Here is a 27,912-nt window from a genome sequence, read left to right on the forward strand (position 1 = left end):
CCTATGGGATACAAAAAAGCAGTCCCGAGAGGAAAGTTCATAGCAATACAAGCCTACCTAAAAAGGATAGAAGAATCCCAAATAAAATATCTAACCCTAAAGCTACAAGAACTAGAACAACAACAACAACAAACAAAGCCTAGAGCTAGTATAAGGAAGGAAATCATCAAGTTCAGACCAGAATTAAATGATGTAGAGACTAAACAAATAATTCAAAGATCAACAAAAGTAGGAGTTGGTTCTTTGAAAAGATAAACAAAATCGACAAGCCTTCAGCTTGGCTCATCAAGAAAAAAAGAGAGTGAACCAAATAAACAAAATCAGAAATGAAAAAGGAGATATTATGACCGATATCACAGATATACAAAAGATTGTAAGAAATTACTACAAACAACAATATGATAAGAAACTTGAGAACCTGGATGAAATAGACAAATTTCTATAAACATATAATGTTCGAAAACTAAATCAAGAAGGAGCAGAAATCCTTAACAGACCAATAACAAAGAGTGAAATTGAAACAGTAATCAAAAAACTCCCAGTGCACAAAAGCCCTGGACCGGGTGGCTTCACGGGCAAATTTTAAAAAACATTTTGTGAAGAACTAACACCTATTCTTTTCAAACTATTCCCAAAAATCCAAGAAGAGGGAAGACTCTCAAACTTCTTCTATGAAGCCAATATTACCCTAATTCCAAAACCAGGTCAAGACACAACAAAGAAAGAAAACTACAGGCCAATATCGCTGATGAACATAGATGCTAAAATCCTCAACAAAGTATTGGCAAACCGGATCCAGCAACACATTAGAAAGATCATACACCACGATCAAGTAGGATTCATCCCGGGGATGCAAGGATGGTTTAATATTCGCAAATCAATAAACGTAATACACCACATAAACAAAATGAAAGACAAAAACCACATGATTAGATCAATAGATGCTGAAAAGGCATTTGATAAAGTGCAACACCCATTTATGATGAAAACTCTCAGCAAACTGGGAATAGAGGGAGCATACCTTAACATAATAAAGGCCATATATGACAAACACGAAGACAACATCATATTCAATGGACAAAACCTGAAAGCATTCCCTCTGAGATCAGGAACAAGACAAGGATGTCCATTCTCTCCACTCCTATTCAACATAGTATTGGAAGTTCTAGCAATAGCAACTAGAAAAGAAAAAGAAATAAAAGGCATCCAAATCGGAAAAGAAGAAGTAAAAATGTCACTATTTGCAGATGACATGATAGTATACATAGAAAACCCTACAGACTCCACCAAAAAACTATTTGACCTAATAAGTGAATTTAGCAAAATAGCAGGGTACAAAGTCAATATCCAGAAATCAAAGGCATTTCTATACGCCAACAATAAAATATCAGAGATAGAAATTAGAAAACAAATCTCATTTACTGTAGTAACAGGAAAAATAAAGTACCTAGGAATAAATTTAACTAAGGTGGTAAAAGACTTGTATCAGAAAACTACATAACACTGAAGAAAAAAATTAAGGAAGATACAAATAAATAGAAGCATATAATCATGTTCATGGGTGGGAAGAATCAACATCATTAAAATGTCCATACTGGCCAAAGTCATTTGTAGATTCAATGCAATCCCTATTAAAATACAAGCAATGTATTTCACAGTCCTGGAACAAGTACTTCAAAAATTTATATGGAACCAAAAAAGACCCCAAATAGTAAAAGCAATCTTGACACAGAAGAATGCAATAGGAGGACTCACAATACCTGATATTAAACTATACTACAAGGCCACCGTAATGAAAACAGCCTGGTACTGGCATAAGAACAGACATGTAGATCAATGTAACAGAATACAGAGCCAGAAATAAACCCAGGCTTCTATGGTCAACTAATATTTGACAAAGGGGAAAGCAATATAAAATGGAATGAGAAGAGCCTCTTCAACAAATGGTGCTGGGAGAACTGGACAGGGACGTGCAAAATAATGAAACTAGACCACCAACTTATGCCACACACCAGAATAAACTCATGATCGATCAAAGACTTAAATGTAAGACATGACACCATAGAAATCCTACAGGAAAACATAGGCAGGAAAATTTCAGATATCCCACGTAACAATATTTTCACTGATACATCTCTTAAGGGAAGAGAAATAAAAGAAAAAATAAAGAAATGAGACTACATCAAACTAAGGAGTTTCTGCTTAACAAAAGTAAACACCAGCAAGATGAAAAGGGAACTAACCATAAGGGAATACATATTTGCCGATGATACATCAGATAAGGGATTGATCTCCAAAATATATAAAGAACTTACACATCTCAACACAAAGAAGACCGACAGCCCAATTAAAAAATGGGCAAAGGACTTGAACAAACACTTCTCCAAGGAGGATATACAGAGGGTCCAGGGGCATATGAAAAAATGATCAACATCACTAACCATCAGAGAGATGCAAATAGAAACCACAATGAGATACCACTTTACACCAGTCAGAATGGCCATCATTAACAAATCAACAAACAAGAAACGCTGGTGAGGATGTGGAGAAATGGGAACCCTAGTGCACTGTTGGTAGGAATGCAGACTGGTGCAGCCACTATAAAAACAATATGGAAATTCCTGAAAAAACTAAAAATGAAACTGCCTTTTGAACCAGTGATTCCACTAGCAGGATTATACCCAAAGAATCCTGAGACCCTAATTTAAAAGAACTTATGCACCCCTACTCTCATAGCAGTGCTGTTTACAATAGCTAAGTCCTGGAAATAACTCAAGTTCCCATATGTAAATGAGTGGGTTAAAAAACTGTGGTACATTTACATAATAGAATACTATGCAGCAGAGAGAAAGAAGGAACTCCTGCCATTTGCGACAACATGGATGGAACTAGAGAAAATTATGCTTAGGGAAATAAACCAGGCAATGAGAGAAAGATAACATATGCTATCAACTGATACAGGAGACTAATGAACAACACAAATAAATGAACAAAATTGAACAAGAAACAGAGTAACAGTTATCAAGAGGGAGAGGGAGTAAGGGAAGGGAGTAAGTAGTGGATGGATTTAGCAAAGAAACTAATATAAGTAACCCATGAACGTGGACAACGGGGTCAGGATGGACCATGGGAGAAGGTGTGGGCTGGATGTTGGGTAGCAATGAGGGAAAAGGGGGGACTATTGTAACAGAAAAACAATAAAAATAAAATAAAATAAAAATAACTCACTATGTGGTAGGCATTATTTTATGTGCTAGGGTACAGTAGTGAGCAAGAAAAGCAAGTTACATATTCAAGCTCACTGACTACTGTGGAAGACATATAATTTTCAAATACCTTAAGATATATATATATATATATATACTACAAATGTGGGAAGTGTTTTAAAGGAGAAACATGTGGTCAATTATATTCTGTAACACGATTTGACTTATTTTAGGTAACTACCTAAATAAGATTTCCCTGAGAAAGTGATGTATGAGTTGGAATCATAAGTTGAGTTGACATTTACTGGATGTGAGAGAAGAGGCCGATATCATGTGGAGTCAGAATAATATGTACAAAGATAATACATTGGGTGGAAAAATGGTGAGTATGAAGGGCTCAAATAAAACCTGTGTGAGAAGAGTATAGTGGATGGCAAGGGAGCAGTGGGTGTGTTGATGGAGAGAAGGTGATCCTAGAATAAGAGATAGTAGAATAGTAGAATAATAAGAGGTCTTAGAATGGAGAAGTATTCCCAAGCTAGCTAATGAAGGACTTAACATTAATAAATTAGTTTGCATTCTGACAACAGAAAACCAATGGAGAGTTATAAGCATGGATTTATACTAACAACTTAATTACATTCATGTCCTAAAATTGTCTTGGCTGTACTATTAAAAATATATGAGATGTATGTAGCTTTGTGTATATTATTGAGGAAGCAGTTACATTTGCTTAGACAAAAAAATGATGGTGGTTTGGAACCTAGAGGATAGAAGTGCAGATATTTAGAGTGTAAAACTTGCACGTTTTAGGGTTGGATTGGATATAAAGGGTAATAAAGATTAATTTATTAAGGGTCAGGGGATATGATCAGATATACTGTGTGTTAAAAGGTGATTTTTGAGCCATTGATCTTTCTTTTTTATCATGGTGACTATGATAATTTTAAAAGTATTAAAAATGTAGAGCTGAGAGAAACCTTAGAGTGTCATAAATATTGTTTCTATTTTATCCCCTTATAAGAATGAAGACAGGGTATTGTTTCCGAATCAGACAGCTAATAAGTGGCAGAACTGGAATTGGGTCCAGATTCTACACACAATGATGGGTCACTTCAGATTAGAAGGTCTTATGTTCATAGTTTATACTAATTAGTGAGAAGTCTGCGACTGAGAGGCAAAACTTTCCATGAATATAGTAGACACAATGGTGATGAGAGAATATGAGGCAGAAAAAACAAATTGTGGAAATTCTATAAAATATTAGAGTTGACAGATCTGGTTAAAGGTGAATATGTTTGAAATATATCCCATTGTTACAGTGACTGATGATTGCACTGTAACTACTCCCTACAGGTGGCTACATTTACTTAATGAAAAACAACAAAGATCAATTTTTCTAGGCCTGGTATATCAATGGGCACTAATTTTCAGTGACCGCCACTAATCGTCGTCGTCGTCGTCGTCGGCAGCCGTCCGTCTCGAGAGACGATGGTGTAGCTTCTTAAGAGTCTATCTGCACCGCCGAGAATGGCTGTGCAGACCGACTCGGGAGTGACATCGTATCTGTCTCCTCCCGTGTTGAATCGACATCTTGCGATGACGCTGAAGCTACAGAGCCTGGGCAGGGTGATATGGAGGGTCTGCTGTTGCCCATGCAGCAGAACCCCCCTCTCTTCGCAGCTGAAGGGTCCAAGGGAAAGACGGAGTCAATACAGCTTGGCTTCAGGTGCGCCGCAGGAGTTGCCGGTGTTGACTACAACGTCAAACCGCCTTAGGGACTCCGGCTCCGGATTTTCTGTCAGGGTTTACTCCCTTAGCCTTTCCCCTGAAGAGGTATGCCGCAAGGCAGCGGAGGTTTTTTGGAGTCAGAGTTTTCCTTCTCTGATGTACCCTGACTGGAAGATCGAACCAGCGACACTTAGCTCGCAGGCCGACGCTCAATCCACTGAGCTAAACCAGACCGCCACTAATAGATTTGAAGTTAATGGGCAAGACACTTATTTCTTTTTAAATATTTATTTATTTATTTATAGAGAGAAGAGAAGAGAGGAAAAAATAGGAGATAAGCATCGATGTGTGAGAGAAACATTGATGGGTTGTCTCTTGCACACCCCCAACTGGGGACCAGGCCCACAACTCAGGCATGTGCCCTGACTGAAAATTGAACCAGCAACCTTTTGTTTCACAGTCTGATAACTGAGCCATACATCCAGAGCAAGAAACTTCTTATCAAAGCCATTCAACACTTATGAACTTCCAAGAAGAATACGTTCTGATGCATGTACTGTGACTATTTTTATAACCATACCACTTATAATTTCATTCTCCAAAAAGGGACTTGGAGACAAGCAATCACCCATTCAGCATATTGAAGCTGTGGCAAAGATTTTGGTGATTTACAGAGAAATCTTTACCTCTGTATGAATGATTCTAATGGAAAATGAAGAGGCATTTATGTGTGGTATTATGGTGGGTGTAGTGTTTAAAGGGGTAAGAAAATGGAGGATTTTTTAAAACTGACTTCTCTACTTTGAGTTTATTCTTGTGTATGTTATAAGTTGATGGTCTTTCACTTTTTTTTTGCATGTACCTCTCCAATTTTCCCAGCACCACCTATTGAAGAGAATGCTTTTACTCCACTGTATTTTCATACATTGTTTGTAAAATTTTAATTGACCATAAAGGTGTGGATTAATTTCTGGACTCTCTGTTATGTTCCATTGACCTATGTGTCTGTTCTCATACCAGTACCAGACAGTTTTGATTACAGTGGACCAGTAGTATAGTTTTATATCAGGTATTGTGATTCCTCCAACTTTGTTCTTCTTTCTCAAATTTGCTGAAGCTATTTGAGATGTTTTTTGGTTCCATAAAAAATTTTAGGATATTTATTCTAGATCTGTGAATTATGTCATTGATATCTTAATATGAATTGCACTGAATTTGTAGGTTGTTTTTGGTAATGTGGACATTTTAATAATGTGAATTCTTCCAATCCATGAACATGGTATTGTCTAATTTCTGTGGTTGGACCTTCCACTACCTTGATGAATAAAAGCATTGAAAGTGGGTACAGTTGTCCTGTACCTCATATTTAAATAAGTGCTTTAATTTTTTGCCTGTTGAGTATGATGTTGGCAGTAGGTTTTTCATATATGACCTTTATTATGTTCAGGTATGCTCCCTCTATTCCCATTTTGCTGAGGATTTTAATAAGTGGGTGCTGGATTTTATCAAATGCTTTTTCAGCATCTATTGATATAATCATGTGATTTTTTTCCTTTATTTTTGTTTATGTGGTGTATTACATTATTGATTTGCAAATGTTATATCATCCTTACATTCTTGGGATAAATCCCACTTTATCATGGTGTATGATATATTTAAAGTATTATTGGACCTGGATTGCCAATATTTTGTTGAATATTTTAGCATCTATGTTAATCAGAAACATTGACTTGTAATTTTCTTTCTTTGTAGTTTCTTTACCTGGTTTTGGAATTAGAATAACACAGATCTCATAGGAAGAGTTTGATAGTCTTCCCTCTTCATTAATGTTTTTTGGAATAGTTTGAGGGTAGTTGTTAGTTCTTTAGTTGTTGGGTAAAATTCACCCGTTAAGCCATCCAGGCCAGGTTTGTTTGTTTGTTTGTTTTTACTGGGAGTTTTTTGATTCATGCTTCAATTTAGCTAGTTGTTATTGGTCTGTTCTAGCTTTCTGCCTCTTCTTGATTCAATTTGGGTGGTTGTATGTTTCCAGAAATTTTTCAGTTTCACCTAGGTTTTCCTGTTTCCTGGCATACAGTTGTTCATAATAATTTCTTACTATCCTTTGTATTTCTGATTTTAGTTATTTGCATCCTCTCTCTTTTTTTTTTGAACAGTCTGGTTAAATGTTTGTAAATTTTGTTTATTTTTTCAAATAACCAGCTCCTGGATTCATTGATCCTTTTGATTTTTTTTTTTCATCTCTATGTCATTTAATTCTGCTCTGATCTTAATTATTTTCTTTCTTCTACTTTCTCTGTGCTTTGTTTGTTGATGTTCCTCTTATTCTTTTAGATGTAGGGTTAGGTTGTTTGAGATTTTTTCTATCTTCTTTTGGTAGGCCTGTATTGCTGTGAACTTCTATCTCAGGACTGCTTTTGCTGTCTCATATAGGTTTTGGGTTACTGTGTGTTCAATTTTATTTGTTTCCAGATACTTTTTGATTTATGTATTGATATCATTATTAACCCATTTATTATTTAATAACATGTTATTCAGTTTCCATTTATTTGAGTATTTTTAAGTTTTTTCCTTTAGGTTGATTTCTACTTTCTAGCCACTGTGATCCAAGTGAATGCTTGGTATGACTTCCATATGCTTGAATTTATTGAGGCTTGTTTTGTGCCCTACCCTGTGGTCTATCTTTGAAAATGTTCTATGTATGTTTGAAAAGGATGTTTCATTCCTTGAGGTTAAATATTGTGTCAATATCAATTAAGTCAATTTGATCTAGATTGTTGTTCAATGAGATAACATTCTTGTTGATTCTTTGTTTGTAAGATCTATCCATTGTTGACAGTTGGGTGTTCAATTCCCCTACAATGACTGTATTGTTGTCAATATATTTCTTAAAGTCTTCCAAGGATTTCCTTTTGTATTTAGGTGATTCATGTTAGATATATATCTTTAGAAGGGTTGTATCCTCTTACTGGATAACTCCCTTAAGTATTATATGGTGACCTCTGTCCCTTGTTATGGCCTGTGTTTCAAGTCTATTTCATCTGATATATTTATTACTACACCAACTTTTTTTCATGTCTATATGTTTAGGATATTTTTTCCACCCCTTCTTCTTCAGACAATATAGAACTTTTGTTCAGAGATTGGTCTCTTATAGACAGCATATTAACAGCTCGTGTTCTCTGATACAATCGGCTACCCTATGAGAGTATTTAATCCAATTACATTTAGGTTATTATTGATAGGTACTTATTCATTGCCATTTTTACTTTTTATGTCTCTCTCTCTCTCTCTCTCTCTCTCTTTCTCTCTCATTTCTTTTTCTTAAGTCAGTCCCTTAACATCTCTCGCAGTGTTGGCTTGGTGTAAATGTACTCTTTTGGTCTTCTTTTTTTCTAGGAAGCTCTTTAAGTCACCTTCCATTTTAAATGAGAGCCTTGCTATGTAGAGTAATCTTGGTTGCAGGTCATTGCTTTTTCTTACTAGCAATATTTTGTACCAACCCCTCTGGTTTATAATGTTTCTGTTGAGAAATCAACTAATAGCCTTATTGGAGCTCCCTTGTATATTAGCAGCTGTTTCTCCCTTGTTCCATTTAAGATTCTCTCTTTGTCTTTGACTTTTGCCATCTAAATTATGATGTATCTTGGAGTGGGTTTCTTTGGGTTCATCTTGAATGAGACCTCCTCTGGTTCCAGGACTTGTGTGACTTTTTCTCTCACCAGGTTAGGGAAATTTTCTGTCATTACTTTTTCAAACAGGTTTTTTATCCTTTGCTCCTTTTTTACTCCTTCTGGTATCCTTATGATGTAAGTATTGCTACATTCCATGTTGTTCTGCAGCTCCCTTAAGCTATCTTCATTGTTTTTGAGTCTTTTTTCCTATTGTTCTGACTGGGTGTTTTCTTTTCTACCTTGTCTTCCAACCCATTGATTAGATACTCTGTTTCATCTAGCCTGATTTTAATATCCTCTAGTCTATTCTCCATTTCATATATAGTATTCTTCATTTCTTCCAGGCTCTTATTCATAGTTTTCACTAAGTTTCTTGTTGCTTCCATAAAGTTACTGGTAGTTCTCACTTGATTCCTTGAGTGCCCCTATTACCATTATTTTGATTTCTGTATCTGATAAATTGCTTGCCTCAAATTCATTAACTGATATTCCTTTCTATTGGGTATTGCTTCCTAGTCTCCCCATTTTGTGTGACTGTTTTTGTTTTTGTTTTTGCTTTTTGCATGTTCGATTGATCTGCTTTCACTCTCTGCCTTAGTAGGTTGTCCTTCTGTGGTAGGAGTTCTGTGAGACTCAGTGGTGTAATCTCTTTTATCTCTTAATATGAATGCTCTAGAGACAGTTATTATTCAGATTTTTGTGTGTGTGGGATTTGATTATCGGTGGCTCATTCCTTAGTGGTTCTACACTCTAACTGGCTGACTGGGAGACATAACCCCCACCACATCTTGTATGCTGTTGTATAGCTGCTGGCAGAATGAAACATAACTTAGTTAGGATAGCGGAGGAAAAGGGGACGAAACGGGATCCCTGACTGGGGCGGCTGCCCGAGCTGCGGCGGGAAGCACACAAAGGCTTTTTGGGGACCACAGGCTACCCTGGGAGAGGAGTTGGGAGGAGAGCGGATCTCTGCCAGCTGGCAGAGACCGGACTTGACCAAGTGGCATTGGCGCTGAAGGACAGGAGACAACGTGCTACCGGGCAAGTGAGAATATAATTCTCCTTTTTATTTTTCTCTAGTGGACGGTGGAGAGGGGAGGAAAGTTTGGGGGTGGTAGGCCATTCTTGAGGAGCGCAGGCGCAGTGGTGTGCTCATCCACTCCCCAACCCTCCCCTTGGGTCACGGGGGCACGCATAGGGAAGTGCCCTCATTCACTGGCACAGGTGTGGGGGCTGCGCGTCCAGGGGCCCCTCAGACACATGCCAACAGACATAAAATCAGTGACCCAACGGGCGCAGGGAGGGCCCACTGGACACGCAGAAGACTGTGTGCAGTCACCCCGGGCCAGCCCAGTGGGCGCCAGGCCCAAGTACCAGGCAGGAATCCGGAGCGCAGAGCACTTGCCCAGGCTCTGCGCGTGCCCGCTCAGGAGGTGCGGGAACGGTGGGCGGCTGCGGCGTCGGTACAGCGGGCAGCAGCGACTCACAGACACTCACATCTACTGAGCACAAGTGTCTGCTGCCCTGCCCTAAGAGGCGAAAAACCAACTCCCGGAATAAGGCGCTGCAGGCCTGAGGCTAGCTCCCCAGCCACTTGGGTGCACTCGAGCCAAAAAACACCTCAAGGGCTTTCTCCGAGCTCGGCGCGGTCTGCTTTCTAGGAGCGCGGTGAGGCCAGCTTTGTAGGAGCGGAGCGCGGCAGGCCGGAGCTTAGTTCTCCGGACACCTTGGGCACCCATAGGTGCTCGAACCAAAAAAAAAAACACCTTGAGGGCTTTCCCGGAGCGCGGTGCGGCCAGTTTTCTAGGAGCGCAGCGTCGCAGGCCAGAGCTTAGTTCCCTGGACACTTTGGGCGCGCACCGGTGCTCGAGCCAAAAAAACACCTGGAGGGCTTTCCGGGAGCTTGGCGCGGCCTGCTTTCCTGGAGCGCGGAGCAGCAGACCTGAGGTGGGCTCTTGGCTGCCTTGCATTGCGCCCTGCCGGCCACCTCGCGCACACCACTGCTGCAAGGAATAGGAATCTCTGACCCATCACATTAGACCAGCTGTGGACGCAGAAAAAGAAGATGACACAAGAAGGCTGAACTGAGTAAAAACATTTCTTTTTTTCTTTTTTCTTTTTCCCCTTTTCCTTTTTCTTTTCTTCCTGAAAGAGGAGGGGAAGAGCGAGGAGGGGAAGGAAGGAGGAAAACACAAACTATATCTCTAATCTGTTCTATATAATCTTTCCTTCTTACCCCTGTTTTTCAATTGTTGTCTATTTGTTTATGGGCCTAGTTTAGCCTCCCTTTCACTCTAAATAAATAGACTATAACTACTATATAAATCCAATACTATATAATTCCACTTTCCTACTATATTCTGCACTCTTCCCCCTTTTTTTCCTACAGTTTTTAACATACAACGTAAATATTACCTACTGTCTTGCACAATCTCAACTATTATTAACCTATTATCCCCTCAATCAAAAAACATATTTTTCCTTAATTAAAACAACTCTTATCTATTCTTCCTATAGTGTAAAAGCTCTATTCTCTCTACATCTATATTAATACTGGCTCATTGACTGATGATAGCAGGATAGAGGGGGGGGATATTTTTGAGGGTACGGGTCTCCTGCTGGGGCTGTGTGTTTATGTTTTTAACAGCATCTCCACAAAAGAATTCGAGATAAAGTGGATAGAGGGACTCTCAATCAACAACCCAGAAGGAATATCCTAACAAAAAATAAAATCTGAAATATAACCAGACAGCATAAACAAACGATATAAAAGGTACCCCAAGAACATCAGGCTCAGAAGATCAAAGAGACTGCACCACTGAAAACCCCAGATCTACCATAAAAAATCTCATACCACAAAAGTGGGAAGGCAAAGCAGACAAATCAAAATAACAAAAACAAACAACAAGAATCCAACATGGTAAGACGCAGAAACAACCTCTCAATGAAAATAAAAGAGGAATTCCCAGAAAGAGAGGTAGATGGAATACACATAACCCAAATGTCAGACATGGAATTCAAAACTATGGTGGTGAAGAAGCTCAATATGCTCAAAAACCTCAAAAACAACTATGACAACCTCCAAGGAAGTTACCAACAGCTCCAAGAAAACTACAGGGAACTTGCAGAGAACTACACCAGCATAAAAAAAGACATAGAAACTATCAACAATAACGAGGAAGAAATGAAAAATGCAATCTCTGAACTGAAAAACACAGTAGAATCAGTCAAAAGCAGACTAAACGAAGCAGAGGATCAGATTAGAGAGTTAGAGGATAATGTAGGTAATAATTCTCAAATGATACAGCAAAATGAAAAAAGATTGAAAAAATATGAACAAGATGTAAGGGAATTACAGGATAGCATTAGAAAAAAATAATTTAAGGATCATCTGAATAAGAGAGGGAGAAGAAAAGGAGCATGGAATTGAAAATCTGATAGGAGAAATAGTGACAGAAAATTTTCCGAACCTGATGAGAGAAAAAGATATGCAAGTTCAAGAAGCACTGAGAGTTCCAATAAAGAGGAACCCCCAAAAACCCACTCCAAGGCACATGATAGTTAAAATGGCAACATTCCAAGACAAAGAGAGTATCCTAAAAGCAGCAAGAGAAAAACAGCAAATAACTTACAAGGGAGCTCCAATAAGGCTATCGACCGATTTCTCAACAGAAACATTACAAGCCAGAAGGGAATTGTCAAAAATATTTCAAGCAATGAAAAACAAAGGCCTACAACCAAGAATACTCGACCCAGCAAGGCTCTCATTCAAAATAGAAGGTGAAATAAGGAGTTTCTCAGACAAAGGAAGACTAAAAGAATACATCTCCACCAAACCAGCATTGCAAGAGATGCTAAAGGGAATATTCCAAGAGAAAGGAAGAGAAAAAAACAAAAAAAGAGTAGAGGAACAGAGATACAAAAGGGAAATAAATAAATACATGTCAATAATAATGTTAAATGTAAATGGATTAAACGCTCCCATTAAAAGACATAGGGTAACGGAATGGATAAGAAAACAGGACCCACATATTTGCTGTCTACAAGAAACACACCTCAAAACAAAAGATTTACATAGACTGAAAGTAAAAGGATATGAAAAAATATTCCAAGCAAATGGACCTGAAAAAAAAGCTGGGGTAGCAGTCCTCATATCAGACAAAACGGATTTCAAAGCAAGGGCAATAAAAAGAGACAAAGAAGGAGATTTCATAATACTTAAAGGAACGATTCATCAAGAAGATATAACTCTGATAAACATATATGCACCCAACATAGGAGCACCCAAATACATAAAGCAAATACTAGAAGACCACAAGAAGGATATTAACAACAACACACTTATAGTGGGGGACTTCAACACTCCATTAGCAACAATAGACAGATCATCCAAGCAAAGAAACACCAAGGATATGCAGGCATCGAACAAGACACTAAACCACATGGACTTAACTGATATATATAGAACTTTTCACCCCAAAGAAGCAAAATATACATTCTTTTCAAAGGCACATGGGACATTTTCAAAGATAGATCACATGATAGGACACAAAAGAAGCCTCAACAAATTCAAGAAAATTGAAATCATATCAAGCATCTTTTCAGACCACAATGCCTTGAAACTAAAAATCAACTTCAGGGAAAAAAATTAAAGACACACAAACTCATGGAGAATGAATAACACGCTCTTAAATAACGAATGGGTTAACAATGACATCAAAGAGGAAATCAAGAAATTTCTAGAAACTAATGACAATGAACACACAACACCCCAAAACCTATGGGACACAGCAAAAGCAGTCCTAAGAGGGAAGTTCATAGCAATACACGCATATCTGAAAAGGCTAGAAGAATCTCAAATAAAAAACCTAACCATAAAGCTACAAGAACTAGAACAGCAACAACAAACTAAGCCTAGGGCAAAAAGAAGAAAGGAAATCATCTAGATCAAAGTAGAATTAAACGAAATAAAAACCAAACGAACAATCCAAAAAATCAACAAAACTAGGAGGTGGTTCTTTAAAAAAAATAAACAAAATTGACAAGCTTCTAGCCAGGCTCATTAAGAAAAAAAGAGAGAAGACCCAAATAAACAAAATCAGAAATGAAAGAGGAGAAATCACAACTGATACCATAGAAATACAAAGAATTATAAGAAATTACTACAAAAAACTATATGGCAAGATATTTGACAACCTAGTAGAAATGGACAGATTTCTAGAAACATATAACCTTCCCAAACTGAATCAAGAAGTAGAAAGTCTCAACAGACCAATAACAAAGAAGGAAATTGAAACAGTAATCCAAAATCTCCCTGCACACAAAAGCCCTGGACCGGATGGCTTCACAGCCGAATTTTACAAAACATTTAGGGAAGAACTAACTCCTACACTCCTCAAACTATTCCAAAAAATCCAAGAAGACGGAAAAATCCCAAACTCTTTCTATGAAGCCAGTATTACCCTCATCCCAAAACCAGGTCGAGACACAGCAAAGAAAGAAAACTACAGGCCAATATCACTGATGAACATAGATGCTAAAATCCTCAATAAAATTTTGGCAAACAGGATCCAACAGTACATCGAAAAGATCATACACCATGATCAAGTGGGATTCATCCCAGGGATGCAAAGATGGTTTAATATTCGCAAATCAATAAATATAATACATCACCTAAACAAAATGAAAGACAAAAATTACATGATCTTATCTATAGATGCAGAAAAAGCATTTGATAAAGTACAACACCCATTTATGTTGAAAACACTCAGCAAAATGGGAATAGAGGGAGCATACCTTAACATCATTAAGGCTATATATGAGAAGCCTGAAGCCTACATCATACTCAATGGACAAAAACTGAAAGCATTCCCCCTGAAATCAGGAACTAGACAAGGCTGTCCACTCTCTCCACTTCTATTCAACATAGTGTTGGAAGTCCTAGCCACAGCAATCAGATAAGACAAAAAAATAAACGGCATCCAAATTGGGAAAGAAGAAGTAAAATTATCACTATTTGCAGACGACATGATAGTATACCTAGAAAACCCTATAAAATCCACTAAAAGACTACTCGATATAATAAGTGAATTTGGCAAAATCGCAGGGTACAAAATAAATATACAGAAATCCAAGGCATTTCTGTACACCAACAATAAAATATCAGAGACAGAAGCAAAAAAGAAAATACCATTTACTATAGCAACAAGAAAAATAAAGTACCTAGGAATAAACTTAACCAAAGAGATAAAAGACCTGTACATTGAAAATTATGCAATATTGAAAAAAGAAGTTAAGGAAGATACAAATAAATGGAGGCAAATACCATGTTCTTGGATGGGAAGAATCAACATCATCAAAATGGCCATAATACCCAAAGCAATTTACAAATTCAATGCAATCCCTATTAAAATACCAATGACATATTTCACTGACGTAGAACAAATCCTCCAAAAATTCATATGGAACAAAAAAGACCCCGAATAGCAAAAGCAATCTTGAAACAGAAGAACACAGCAGGGGGGAATCACGATACCAGACATCAAACAATACTACAAAGCCACTGTGATCAAAACAGTCTGGTACTGGCATAAGAACAGACATACAGATCAGTGGAACAGAATTGAAAGCCCAGAAATAAACCCAGGCCTCTATGGTCAACTAATCTTTGATAAAGGAGGAAGGAACAAAAAATGGAGTGAGAAGAGCCTCTTTAACAAATGGTGCTGGGAGATCTGGACAGGGACGTGCAAAAAAATGAAACTAGACCACCAACTTACACCACACATGAGAATAAACTCAAGATGGATTAAAGACTTAAATGTAAGCCGTGACACCATAAAAGTCCTAGAGGAAAACATAGGCAGGAAAATTTCAGATATCCCACATAACAATATCTGCACGGATACATCTCTGAAGGCAAGAGAAATAAAGGAAAAAATAAACAAATAGGACTACATTAAACTAAAAAGTTTCTGCTCATCAAAAGAAAACATCAGCAAGATGAAAAGGAAACCAACCATATGGGAAAACATGTTTGCCAATGATATCACAGACAGGGGACTGATCTCCAATATATATAAAGAGCTTATACAACTCAACATCAAGAAAACAATCAACCCAATTAAAAAATGGGCAAAGGACCTGAACAAACACCTCTCCGAAGAGGACATACAGAAGGTCCATAGGCACATGAAAAAATGCTCAACATCATTGGCCATCAGAGAGATGCAAGTAAAAACCACAATGAGATACCACCTTACGCCTGTCAGAATGGTCATCATCAACAAATCAACAAACAACAAATGCTGGCGAGGATATGGAGAAACAGGAACCCTACTGCACTGTTGGTGGGAATGCAGACTGGTGCAGCCACTATGGAAAACAGTATGGAATTACCTCAAAAACTAAAAATGGAACTGCCATTTGAACCAGTGATTCCACTGCTAGGATTATACCCGAAAAATTCTAAAACCCTAATTCAAACAAACGTATGCACCCCTATGTTCATAGCAGCCTTGTTTACAATAGCTAAGTGCTGGAAACAGCCTAAGTGCCCATCTGTAGATGAGTGGATCAAAAAACTGTGGTACATCTACACAATGGAATACTATGTAGCAGAAAGAAAGAAGAAACTCCTGCCATTTGCGACAACATGGATGGAACTAGAGAGAATTATGCTTAGTGAAATAAGCCAGGCAAAGAAAGCAAAATACCATATGATATCACCCAATACAGGAAACTAAAGAGCAACACAAACGAACTAAATAGGCAAAGACTAGAATAGTTGTCAGTAGGGGGGAGGGGGGAGGTAGAGAATGGGGATAAGTAAGGGAAGGCTCTAGTCAAGGAATGTATATGAATGGCTCATGGACATGGACAACGGGGAGGGATATAATTGTGGGAGAAGGGATGGGCTGGGAGGGGGAGCAATGGGGGAAAAATGGGACAACTGTAATTGAATAACCAAAAAATAAAAATAAAAATAAAAAAAAAGTAATGACACAGTACGTAAAACTTGTTCATCGTTTAATGAAAAACAGACTTACAAAAATTGCTTATAAATCATCATGCATGGGGACGTGTCAGCGGCTTTTGAGGTGCTTGGAATACTGAGAAGGAAGAAAGAGGGCAGTGAGGTATATAGTAAGGTATCCTAGGTTGTAAAACATTTTAAAACCACAATTATTACTATTTCATCGAATTTAGGATACTGTCTATTTGGAGGTGCATTATCGGTTCACGTACCACTAAGAACAGCACTGCCAAATAATTTATGACTTGTTAGATGCATCCTGACTCAGAGATCTCACAAGTGTAAAAAGCAGTGTCCTGGGATGGTATCGGTGCATAGGTTCACTGACACTAACAAAACAATACACACACCAGACACAGAGCTAAAGACAGAAATGACTTTAGTATCGTCGTCGTCGTCGGCAGCCGTCCGTCTCGAGAGACGATGGCGTAGCTTCCTGAGAGTCTATCTGCACCGCCGAGAATGGCTGTGCAGTCCGACTCGGGAGTGACAATCCCTGCCGCACTTGTTACAGGTGAAGGCAGATGGCTGTTGTTGCTGCTGTTGACGCTGCTTCCGCCTCGATCTTTTCTGGGCCGCCTCCTCATTGCGCGCAGCCTCCGCGCGTGACGTACCTTGCCTGACCGCGAGCCTCCAGGCTAGGCGGTCGTCTGCTTGAACTTCCCATGTGTTGAGATTGATGGAGCATTGTGTCATGTCTTTTTTGCAGATGTCTTTGAACCGCAGTTTTGGGCGCCCTGTCATCCTCTGGCCTTCTGCTAGCTCGCCGTAGAGGAGGTCTTTGGGGATACGGCCTGCATCCATTCTTTTGACATGGCCGAGCCACCTGAGGCGTCTCTCGCTAAGAACTGCATGCAAACTGCTCATATTGGCTCGCTTCAGCACCTCGGTGTTGGGGACCTTATCCTGCCAGGCGACATGCAGGACGCATCGCAGGCACCTCATGTGGAAGCTGTTGAGTTTCCTTTCGTGCCTTGCGTAGGTGGTCCACGTCTCGCTGCCATAGAGGAGAGTGCTGAGTACGCAGGCTTGGTAGATGCGCAGTCTGGTTTTCTCAGTGAGGCTGGAATTGTTCCACGCTCGCCGGTTCAGTCTGGCCATAACTGTGGCTGCCCTGGCGCCAGGGCAATGACTTTAGTATAAGATAGGATAATACCATAGAGCCCACCTGCAGAACAAAATAAACTAAGAAACAAAGTAGAAACAGACTCACTGACCCAGAGAATAGACTGACAATGTCAGGGAGAAAGAGATTAGGGGACTAGGTGAAAAGGGTGAAGGGATTAAGTAAAACTAACCAACTCATTGACACAACAGTTTCATGATTACCAGAGGGAACCGTGGGTGGGAGGGGTAGAATGAGGTAACTGTGGTAGGGGGTGGTAAATGATGATGGAAGGAGACTTGATTTGGGGTGGTGAAAAAAAAAAAAAGAATGAAACATAACTACCCAGAAAACCAAACTCATGCCAGCAAATGGCCCCCTACAACATCAGCAACGTCAACAGCAAATGAAAAAAGTATTAATAAAGTTTGAAATAAATTAAGATTATTATAAGACATAGAAAAATATATGAGTTGACTAAAGAAAATAAAAATGATTTTAAGAAGAAAGAGCGAGGAGAAATAATAAGAGTAGGAAATAAATATAAGATGAAAAGGGGGAGAAATAAAATTTTAAATGTATGTAAAAAAGGGAGTAGAGATAGCAAACTGCAGTAGAAAAAGGAAGAGCATAATATGAGGCTTGAAATAAAATTTAAAATAGTGACTATATGAACAAAATTGAAGAAAAACTACAGGAATGTCAATAACAACAGATGAACAAATATTAATAAAGGTGGAAAGAGAATAATATTATTATAAGAAAGAAAAAAGAGAATATGAGATGTCTACAGTAAATAAAATGCTTTTGAGAAGATAAAGGGAGGAGAAATAATTAAAGTAGGGAATAGAATCCAGAATAAGAAAAGGAAAAAAAATTCCAAACTTAAATAAGCAAGGGCAGGAGGAAGGCAAAATGGAGTAAGACAGGGGAAGAGTAACTCATGAGATATGAAATAAAAAAGTGAATAAATAGATATAAAATAGAAGAGAAACAGCAATAACTGCAATATTCATGCAAAACAAGCAACAATTAATAAAGGTGGAAATAAATAATAAGAATATTATAAGGGAAAAAGAATGTGAGCTGATGCTTATTGTGCAGCATCTTCTGTACTCCTTGGCATCAGAAATTCATATCAGCTAAGATTCTATTGATTGTTCAGGTAATTTTTTGAAAAATTGGCAAAGAATCTGAATAGGGTCAAGACCAAGTGGACTCAGCTTCCACCTGCTCAGTCCCCTCTTCTCCCTCATGAAGTCTATTTTGTCAGATATGAGGTCTATCCAGAAAGTATACATCAATTTAATATAAAAAATAGAGACATTTAATGAAGAAGATACAAGATACACGAAACATTGTATATAGGAAAATGATATCTCAGTCCCTTTCAAAAGTAGGCACTTTAGGACATCACACAGTTCTCCCAAATCACCATCAACTGTCCCATTGTATTTTCACAAATCTGATCAATATTCTGAAATCTCTTCCCTTTCTAAGGTGATTTCAGTTTTGAGAATACACAAAAGTCACAGAGTGCCAAAGCTTGTCTATAGAAGGGCTACATCACTTGGGTGAGTTGATGTTTTGCAAAAAAAACGACTCTGCACGAGATGTGATGCATGAGCAAGCAATTTGTAGTGATAAAGCTGCCCATCACCACTTGCCCATAGCTACAGCCTTCTGAATCATCCAAATAGTTTCAATTGAGAAATGTTCAAGCTTAACGAAATATTTGATGCAGATTCATTGCTCTACTCGCTCAGTAATTTTGAATGTAATGGCCACACAGTACACATGCTCACTCAACAGGTGTATCCTACCCCAGCTGAACAGTACAGTGAAGTCTTCATTGTTCACACACGTACATTCCAGTCCACTTTCCTTGGTTGCCAGGTTACATCGATGTCATGCAGGTCATTCATATTATGCTAACATTGGTTGGACTTTTCTTGGGTAGGACTCATACGTATTGCTACCCAAACTTTCTTTTTTCTTTTCCACGTGAATGGACTATGTTCCTCCATCCCATCAATTTCAGTCTCTGAATATTTTGTTCTGAGTTGGGTTTCTTGTAGACAGTACCTATATGGATTATGTCTTCCTACCCATTTCGCTACTCTATTTCTTTTTATTGGAGCATATAATTCATTTAATTTATTGTTATTGTTTATAGGTACTTATTTCCTTTTTAAAAATGTATGTTACTCTCTATATTTATTTCTTCTTCTTTTTAAAGCACTCCATTTAACTTTTGTTGCAAAGATGGTTTGGCTTTAATTAACTCTTTTACCTTTTCTTTTTCTTTTCATTTTTTAAAAATATGTTTTATTGATTATGCTGTTACAGTTGTCCTAATTTCTTCTCCTTCTGGTCTCCTCCACCCGGTGGCCACCCTCCCTCCAGTTGTCCCCCACTTTGAGTCCATGTCCATTGGTTGTGTATATAGTTCTTCTCAACCTCTTCCAGTTTACTCCATTCCCTCCTACTATGCTTATTAATTCCTGGACCATCTTGCTCCCTTTCCCCCCTTCCCCCTTCCTGCTGACATCCCCCCAATATGTTCCCCATACCTATAATTCTTTTTCCTCTCTCATTGCCTAGTTAGTTTGGCTTTGTTTCTGATTCCCTAGCTTCTGTTGTTGGTTCTTGTGATCAGTTTTCATTTTAATGTTCATAGTTTTGATCTTCCTCCTTCTAAACCAGTCCCTTTAACATCTCATATAACAGTGGTTTGGATCTAATGAGCTCCTTCAGTTTTACTTTGTCCTGAAAGCACTTTCTCTGTCCTTCTATTCTGAATGACAGTTTCGCTGGATAGAGTATCCTTAGCTCTAGGTTTTTGATTTTCATTACTTTGAATATTTCTTGCCAGTCCCTTCTTGCCTGTGGGGTCTCCTTTGAGAAATTAGTTGATAGTCAAATTGGGACCCTTTTGTACATGATTCTTTTCTTCTCTCTTGCTGCTTTTAAGATTATCTTTATCTTTAATTTTTGACAATTTGATTATAATGCGTTTTGAACTGGTTCCCCCTGGGTCCAGTTTTTCTGGAACTCCCTGTGCTTCCTGGCCCTGTAAGTCTATTTCCTTCCCCAAGTTTGGGAAATTATGCTTCATCATTTTTTCACATGATTTTTCAATTTCTAGTTCTTCTTCTTCGCTCTCTGGCAATCCTATTATTTGAATGTTTGTTCACTTATAGCTGTACCAGAGGTTTCTCAGCCTCTCTTCATTTCCCTTACTTTTTGTTTCCTCTTTCTGCCATGGTTAACTGTTTGCTCCTTCCCTATGTTCCGGTTGTTAATTTGATCTCTGGATTTTATTTTCTCACAACTTGCCTCATATGTGTTTTTGCTCATTTCAGTATGAGTAGCTTTCATTTCTTCCCTGTCTTGTTTGTCTTGTTCCAAATCTTTTGTTAATTCTGTAAGCCACCTTATAACTATAGCTCTTAATTGAGCCTCAGAAAGGTTTTTTATTTGTTTGTCAGGTCCCTCATCTGCTGCCTGGTGAGCTGCATCACCGGGATTTCAATCATTGTCTGCTTCATTCTGACAGATTTGTGTTTAGTTTTGCTTTCTGGGCAGGCTATCGGGGGTGGAGCCCCATGCACTCGTCACTACCCAGTGATCGGCAGCAATCGGTGACCTTTTTCGCCACACCATGGTGCTTTGTGTGAAGGTGGGGGTCCAAGATGGATTCCTGCCATTACTCTCTGCTGAGAGACCAGGGTCTGTCCCCCTGCTCTTGGGCCTCACCGTCCGAGGCAATGGGGGGGGGTTGCCTTTCCTGGCATTGGTATCGCGAGCTGCGGGGTCTCAGCTGCAGCTGGGTTTGTTCCCCTGGCATTTTTCACAGTCCTGCTGCTATGCCCGCTGCTACCACAGACAGGACCGTAGTTTCTCGCCACTCCTACCCATCCAGACGAGCACCGCTAGTTTATAACTTCAAACGTTGGGCTTCCATGTAGTTTTATTTTCTGGAATTTCTGTTTATCTTTTGTTTTGAGGTAGTTGTATTCCTTTTTAGTTGTAGAGGGAGACTGAGTGTGTCAGTCTAAGCCTCCATCTTGGCTGGAAGTCTTACCTTTTTTTTTGTCTGGAAAGTTCTTTATTTTGACTACAATTTTAAATGATAGACGGTGGATATAGTAGTCTTGTTTCAGATCCTTTCTTTTCATTACTTTGAATATTTAAAGCCAATCCCTTAAAATCCTAGAAGAAAACATAGGCATCAAAATCTCAGACATCTCATGTAGCAATATTTTTGCCAATATATTTCCTAGATCAAGGGAAACAGGAAAAAACAAACAAGTAGGACTACATCAACTAGAAAGCTTCTGAACAGCATAAGAAAATATCCACAAAGTGAAAGGGGAACCCACTGTTTAAGAGAATATATTTGCCAATGATACATTTGGTAAAGTGTTAATTTTCAAAACATATAAGTACTTATACAAGTAAATCAGGAAGGCGAACAATCCAATTTTTAAAAATGGGCAAAAGCCCTGAAAAGAACACTTCTCCAATGAGGACAATGAGGACATACAGATTGCAAATAGACATCACTTCTTCTAATCATTAAAACCACAATTAGTTTTCACCTTATACCTGCCAGAAGGCTACTATCAATAAGTTCACAAACAACAAGTGTTGATGAAGATGTGAAGAAAGGAAACCCTTTTGCATGGTTTGTAGCAATGCAGACTGGTGCACTCAGTATAGAGTTCCCTCCAGAAATTAAAAATGAAACTGCCTTTTGACCCAGCAATCTCACTTCTGGTAATGTACTATAAGAATCTCAAAATACAAATCAGTAAGAATATATTTACCCCTTTGTTTATAGAAGCTCTATTTATAATAGCCAAGTGTTGGAATCAGCTTTAGTTCCCATCAGTAAGTGAGTGGATTAAAAAACTCTGGTACATTTGCACAATGGAATACTACATGGCTGTTACAAAAGAAAAAAAATGTTACTCTTTGCAACAGCATGGATGGAACTGGATATTATTATGCTAAGGGGAAAAAAAAACAGTCAGAGAAAGGCAAATACCATAGGATCTTGCTTATATGTGGAATCTAATGAGCAAAATAAATTGATGAACAAAATAAAACCAGAAGCATGCATACATGACAAACAGACATATCTCAGAGAGGAGGGGGTTTCAGGGGCAGGATAAAAGTAGGTGAGGAAATTATCCAAAGAACATGTATACATAGCCCATTGACACAGACATTAGTGTGGTGAAGGCCAGAGGAGGGGGCTCTAAGTGGAAGTGGGAAAATGTGGGGAAATTTGGGTCATATTTCATAGTGTCAACAATAAAAACTTTCACTTCACAAAATCATCCCATAAAGAAGAATTGTGTTTTAATGTGCAAGAAATTAATGGTGGAAGCATACATAATTCTGTTATAATAGTTTCACTTTATTTGTTCACATTGTCTGTATTAGTTTACTTAATTCTTAGAATTCTGTGTGTTAGAAGTTATTTATTATCTCAATTTTACTGATGAAGAGATGAGAATGAGGAAATATGAGGTCAAGTTTCTTGCCCACATTTGCACACAGATAGTAAGTGGTGGGGTCAGATTTGAATACAGACAGTCTAGTTAACTGCGCATTACACTATATCATGATAACAGCTATGATTACACTCCCAATCTCTCTCTCTCTCTCTCTCTCTCTCTCTCTCTCTCTCTCTCTCTCTCTCTCTCAATTTATAGGCTTCTTTAAGTTCAAAGGCAAATATGCATTCCAGCAGTATGGTTATCTTCAAGTGTATAAAATATAATAAATAAACTTTAGTTTATAGTACAATCACATTCAGGTTCCACTGAGTTTTCTTTATTTTTTGTCAGTTCTTAAATTTTATTTTGTATTGTTTCAGGTATACAGCTTAGTGTTTATACAATTATATATGTAAAATTTAATGAACAAAGTAAGTGAACAAACAAATTGAGACAGACTCATAGAGATAGAGATTGAATTGGTGGTTGCCAGAAGGGAAAATGGTTGGGGGGTGGGAGGAAAATGTGAAGGGATTAAGCAATACAAATTGGCAGTTAAAAATAGTCATGTGTTTCAAAAGAACTTTCAGCCAAGAAGGAGGCCTAGACAGACATACTACTACGTCAAAACTAGAGACTACCAGAAGTTCCAGAAAATCGAGCTGCATGGAAGTCCAACAAACAAAGATATAAAGAAGAAATAGTCATCCAGACAGGTAGGAGGGGTGGAGCTGGGATGGAGAGGACACGGTGTGGTGGCGGCAGTGGCACCAGTGGAAGGCCAGCAGAAAGTGCAGTCACATGTTTTAAAAAGTGGGGAGGAACACCTGAGGAACACCTGAGGAACATTCCCAGCTCCTGACCAGTCTGCATAGCTCACAGACACAGCACGAGGGAACATCAAGCCTCATTGATTCTGACAGTGCAAACCAGTGGGACTTGTGGTGGAGGAAGAAACCGCTGGTCTCTCAGCAGAGTACGCTTGTTTAAAGGGCTCCAATAGTCCTAGAATGTTGACAGACCCACCCACTCTGGGAACAACAGCTAGGGCAACAGTTAGAGAGATGCCAGTCCCATACGAATGTGGAAGAAGTGCCTGAAAAAAGGGTGAGTGCTGAGCAAGAGGCATTGTTCCCTCTCTGACCCCTCCCCCACATACCACAACAGAACATGGTGGACACAGAGGCAAACAAACACAGGAACCTGTCAAAATGAGGAGATAGAAAAGTATGGCCCAAAAGGGGGAACGGATCAAGGTTCCAGTGGGAGAACAAACTAATGAGGAGATAGTCAACCTAACAGACGAGGACATAGACAACCTAACAGATACAGAATTAAAAACACTGGTGATAAAGATGCTCACAGGCTTAACAGATATGCTTGACTATGGCAAATGCATAAGTGAAGAAGTAAAGGCTATGCTAAGTGAAACGAAGTAAAATCCACACAAAACCAATGGAGAAGGGAAGGAATCTGGGTTTCAAATCAATGATTTGGAACATAAGGAAGAAAAACACAGTCAACCAGTACAGAATGAGGTAATAAGAATTGACAAAATGAGGAGAGGCTTAGGAACCTCTAGGACAACTTTAAGCATGCCAGGATCCAAACCATAGGGGTGCCAGAAGAAGAGGAAGAACAAAAAATTGAAAGTTTATGTGAAAAAATAATGGAATAAAACTGTCCAAATTTGGTGAAGGGCTTTTGTGTGCTGGGAGTTTTTATTTTATTTTATTATTATTGCTTTAATTTCACTCTCTGTTGTTGGTCTATTCAGGCTTTCTGCTTCTTCTTGATTCAGTTTTGGAAGATCATATGTTTCTAGAAAATTTTCTATTTCATCTAGGTAGTCAAGTTTCCTTCCATACAGTTTGTAGCAATTTCTTACAATCCTTTGTATTTCTGTGACATGTGTGGTGATTTCTCCTCTTTCGTTTCTGATTCTGTTTATTTAGGTTCTCTCTGTTTTTTTCTTGATGAGCCTGGCTAAAAGCTTGTCTATTTTGTTTATCTTTTCAAAGAATCAACTACTAGATTTATTGATCTTTTGAATTGTTTAGTCTCTATGTCATTTAGTTCTTCTCTGATCTTGATGATTTCCTTCCTTCTACTTGTTCTGAGCTTTGTTGTTGTTCTAGTTCTTGTAGCTGTAGGGTTATATTTTTTATTTGATATCTTATATTTTTTAGGTAGGCCTGTATTGCTAGGAACTTTCCTCTTCGGACTGCTTTCACTGTATCCCATAGGTTTGGGCTGTTCTGTGTTCATTATCATTTGTTTCCATAAACTTCTTGATTTCTTCCTTGATGTCATTGTTCACCTATTCATTATTTCATATTATGTTATTTGTTCTCCATGAACTTGAATATCTTTGAATTTTTTCCTAGAGGTTAATTTCCAGTTTCAAGGCATTGTGATCTGAGAAGATGGTTGATATAATTTCAATTTTCTTGAATTTGTTGAGGTTACTTTTTGTTCTACCATGTAGTGTATCTTTGAAAATGTTCAAAGTGCACTTGAAAAGAATGCATATTTTGCTTCTTTGGGTTTAAAAGTTCTATATACAGCAATTAAGTCTATTTGTTCTAGAGTGTTGTTCAATATCTCAATATCGTTGGTGATTTTTTTTTTTTTTTTTTTTTGGCTTTGAAGATTTGTCCATTGTTGACAGTGGGTTATTAAAGTCCGGTACTATGAGTGTGTTGCTGTTGATATTCTTGTAGTTTTCCTAGATTTTTCTTAAGAATTTGGATGCTCCTATATTGGGTGCATATATGTTTACCAGGGTTAGATCTTCCTGATGAATTGTTCCTTTAAGTATTATGAAATGTCCTTCTTTGTCTCTTTTTATGGCCTTTGCTGTGAAATCTGTTTTGTCTGATATGAGTATTGCTACCCCAACTTTTTTTTCATGTCCATTTTCTTGGAATACTTTTTTCCGTTCCTTCACTTTCAGTCTGTGTAAATCTTTTGTTTTGAGGTGAATCTCTTGTAGACAGCATATATATGGGTCATGTTTTTGTATGCATTCCACTACCCTATGTCTTTTGATTGGCACATTTAATCCATTTTTATTTAAGGTTATCATTGACAGGTATTTATTCATTTCCCTTTGTATCTGTGTTTCACTCCCTCTCTTTTTCTTCTTTTTCTTAAAGCATTCCCTTTAGCATCTCTTGCAATGCTGGTTTGGTGGAGATGTATTCTTTTAGTGTTCCTTTGTCTGGGATAGTCCTTATTTCATCATCCATTTTGAAAGAGAGCCTTGCTGTATAGAGTAGTTTTGGTTGTAAGCCTTTGTTTTTCATTGCTTGAAATATTTTCTGCCATTCACTTTTGGATAGTAGTGTTTCTGATAAGAAATCAGTTGATAGCCTTATTGAAGCTCCCTTGTATGTTATTTGCTGTTTCTCTTGCTGCCTTTATGATTCTCTTTGTCTTTGAGTGTTGTCACTTTAATCATGAAATGCCTTGGAGTGGGCCTTCTTGGGTTCATCTTCATTGGTACCCTCTGTACTTTCTGTACTTGAGACACTTTCTCTCCTTGTGTTCAGGACTTTTTCTGTCATTACTTTTTCAATCAATTTTTCTATCCCTTGCTCCTCTTCTTCTCCTTCTGGTATCCACTTGATAATATATTGTTTCATTTGAGGTTGTCCTGCAGTTCTCTTAAACCCTCTTCATTCTTTTTAAGTATTTTTTTTATTTTGTTGCATTGTCTGGGAATATTTTTCTACATTGTCCTCTACCTCACTGGTCCGAGCCTCTGCTTCAGTTAGCTTGCTTTTGATTGATTCTACTGTGTTCTTCAGTTCAGAAATTGTATTGTCCTTTTCTTCCTGGTTGTTTTTGATAGTTTCTGTCCTTTTTCACGCTGGTGTAGTTCTCAGTACATTCCTTGTAGCTTCCCTAGAGTTCTTTGTAGTTTCCCTGGAGTTTTTTGCATTTCCCCTTGAGTCTGTTGTAGTTTTCTTTGAGTGTGATGGGTTCCTTGAGCTTCCTCATTATGAATCTCTGTGATTCAGTGATGCAGGCTCCTTGATCTTCTTAACTTGACGCTCTTGGGATGACCTTTATGCATTTTATTTGGACTCTCTAGTTGTATTTTGGTTTTGGTTGTTGTGTCACTCTACACTTCTGACAGTTGTTGAGCTGCCTCCAGCCGATGCCTCTGCATTCTGCTTATGATATTTCTCCCATAGCACTGGGTTTCAGTCTGCCCTGTGATCTGATATGCTGCTCCTCCAGCTCTCTCTCAAGAACCAGCATCCAAAGTTTTCCAAAGCTCCTCTAGTTAATTTCACCTTCTTTCAGCTGCAGCCCATGTCCAGCATGGAAAGTGTGCTTTTTCCAGCCAGTCGGCAGGTGGGCCAGGGAAGAAGGTGGGAATGAGGGCTGAGGCGTTTTTGTGCACAGGTGTGCAGAATGGTGTTATTCCCCTACGCTGCTGGGAAGGCAGGTGCATTACCTCGTGCCCCACAGGTTGATGTGCTAACAAGGGACATTCCTCTGTGCCAGGGGGGCAGGCCGAAAGTGGTCTCCCATGCTGGCTGAGGGGCGCATGGGCTGGTAGCATTCCCCTGCTCCAGATGGTGGGTGGGCCGGGGACATTCCCCTGCATTGGTGGTTGGGTGCGCTGACCGGGGGCATT

This window comes from Furipterus horrens, unplaced genomic scaffold, assembly GCF_987537825.1.
Source record: "Furipterus horrens unplaced genomic scaffold, mFurHor1.1.pri manual_scaffold_17, whole genome shotgun sequence".
Lineage (NCBI taxonomy): Eukaryota > Metazoa > Chordata > Mammalia > Chiroptera > Furipteridae > Furipterus > Furipterus horrens.